The sequence below is a fragment of the Nannospalax galili genome, unplaced genomic scaffold, assembly GCF_000622305.1.
Source record: "Nannospalax galili isolate Female #2095 unplaced genomic scaffold, S.galili_v1.0 scaffold96, whole genome shotgun sequence".
In the NCBI taxonomy this organism is placed as follows: domain Eukaryota; kingdom Metazoa; phylum Chordata; class Mammalia; order Rodentia; family Spalacidae; genus Nannospalax; species Nannospalax galili.
This window is the reverse complement of record NW_008342018.1, coordinates 10,686,915-10,689,408: the sequence shown is the minus strand read 5'-3', so window position 1 is coordinate 10,689,408 and position 2,494 is coordinate 10,686,915. Positions and strand designations below refer to the sequence as shown.

General features: G+C 38.1%; 1 pseudogene; it reads right to left on the bottom strand.

The window, feature by feature from the left end:
- Positions 1 to 1,063: 1,063 nt before the first annotated feature.
- LOC108491074 lies at positions 1,064 to 1,591 on the bottom strand (annotated as a pseudogene).
- Between the last annotated feature and the right edge of the window lie 903 nt (positions 1,592 to 2,494).

Genomic DNA, 2,494 nt, shown 5'->3' with positions numbered 1-2,494 from the left:
GTGTGTGTGTGTGTGTGTGTGTGTGTGTGTGTGTGTATGTATACATACATATATACAAGTTCTGCTTCTATTCATGCAAATATGTATGCAAATCAAAATGTAAGAACCATAGGAAATAGAAAAAAAATTCTACCATATTTATTGGCTTGGAAATAAGAAGGGAAATCCCTTAAAATTTTTGGAGGCTAACAGTATTATGCTTAATGCTAATATACCATACAGACAATAATATAGGAATTCTGTCTTTTATGTTATTACCATCAGTTGGCTATCTACATTCTAACGCATACTGTGGGAAGAAAAAGTCAATCTTAGTGGTTTAGCAAATTGCAAACCTGGTTTGCTGAAGAAACTGCTACACTGACCAACCACTATTCTAGAAAGCTAGACAATCAGGAAGCATCTATATAATTCATGATTAAAGAAACACACCTATTTAGCTGAGATTCTAAGATAAGGAAGTTCCAGAAAGAGCTGTTGCTTATACCTACCTCAGCTGACAGAGGCTGTGTTAGATACTCACAAAATATATGTCAGTTAGGTACGACCTCTTCCTCCCACTTCTCAACTTATGTGTCTTCAAGTGCTTATCAATAGTCTAATCCAACTCATCCTGCCCTCATTTATAGTTCATCAGCCTCTGCTATACAAGTCAGCATAATAAAAGAATGAAGCTGATGCTAAGGTAGCATATCTGCTACAACTTGCTATTATAAATACACAATTTAATTCGCCAAAACCCAAAGAATTGGTTTTTCTATGAAATCTAAGTTGAATATAAAAATCCAATAAAGATGAGTTATTTTAAAATTTCTGTTTAATTACAGATAAGATAAATCCAAAAAGAAAAATTATATCATAGAAGATTAAAAGGAGATATAAGAAGTCTCTAATTTCTTTATGTTCTTCAAAGAAACTGAAACTGAAAATTACAGAGAATTTTATCAGTATACTTACTCAAAGTTAAGACACTGAATTTACATCAAAAGTCAAAGTCAAACATTTTTAGAGTATATTATATATATTTAAAACACGCCAGTTGTTTAGGTTCTTGGTAAGAAATTTAGAACACCAATTTGTGAGAATACATGCCATTTGTTGGAGCGAAGAGAGATCTCAGGTAGTCCTGGAGCTGAGGAACAGCTTTGATCTTTGGCAAAATTTGTGAGTCCACAGCTTTCTGGTCAACCTTGAGCTGCTCTGTAATCTCATATTTGTCTTTCTCTCCCTCAAAGATCTCGCTTTCCTGGTGCCAGAATTCCAAGCCACTTCTTGAAGTAAGTGTCAGTGGGGTGCTGGGGGATTTTCACATTGCTGATACCGACTTTTGTGGAGGTGGCAATGACAAATTTCTGGTGTGTTCTATGCAGAGCAACTCAGTTGAGGGCAAGAGGTCCAGTCATAAGTAGCAAGCCACTGGCCAGCTGCTTTAGGAAACCACTCTCCTGCCCCTGTGGCAACTGGTGAGGATATCAGCACTGTCCTGGGGGGTGATGCTGGCGTGCAGTTTTCTCATGTGGTGATGGAAGGGCTTTTTGCCATGGCTCAGCAGCTTCAGAGGCATGTCTTCAGTAAGATTATACCTAGGCATTTTGCAAAGCTTACCAATGTATTTGCCACAATTCTTGGTGGTCCCCACCAACTAACTGGTTTTGTGACCATAGCAAGAACCCTCTTTTTTTTTCACTTTTCAACCTTAGATTTAGCAGTTGACTACTTCCTTTTGTAAAGAGCCTTTGTAGAATATATACCAGACTGGGTGTCCTCTAACTGCCAATTCCTCTAACCAGGATAGAGTTTCAGGGGCAGTGAGGCTTCCCCTTCTTCAGCTTAACTTTAGGGTCTCCCTTTTTGGCCTTGCCTGCATCACCAGCTTTCTTGACTCTGGGCTGGGCTTCTTTTCCTTTGTGTCAGGCTTTCAGCCTTTTCACCCATCATCTTGCAAAATGGGAATGAGCTAAAGTATATTATTTTTATGATTCTCCATTTTACTGATTTTCATATGAGGGGTCAAACCAGTAAGCTAAGGTGAATAGGGCTTCTACTATGTTTTATGCCAGGTACAACATGAGCAATACAAAAAAGAAAAAGAATCCCTGATTTCTTTGTGTTAACTATGTTGATGAAGAGGTTTCTAATGAAAACTTCTGAAAAGAATATGTTGGCCTATGAATTGTACATTTACATTAACCAATATAGGTATGTTTTTGAAATTATTACTTGTGGGGCTGAAGAGATGGCTCAGTGGTTAAGAGCACTGAATGCTCTTGCAGAGGACCCGGGTTCAATTACCAGCACCCACATGGTGGCTATGAACCGTCTTTAACTCCAGTTCCAGGGGAATCCGAAGCCCTCTTCTGACCTCCGCAGCATTGCACGACACAGGTGCACTCACATACATGCAGGTAATATACTCATACACAGAAAATACGAGTAATAAAAAAAATATTTAAAAAAAGAAATTATTACTTGTGACTTTTATTACCATCTGTAG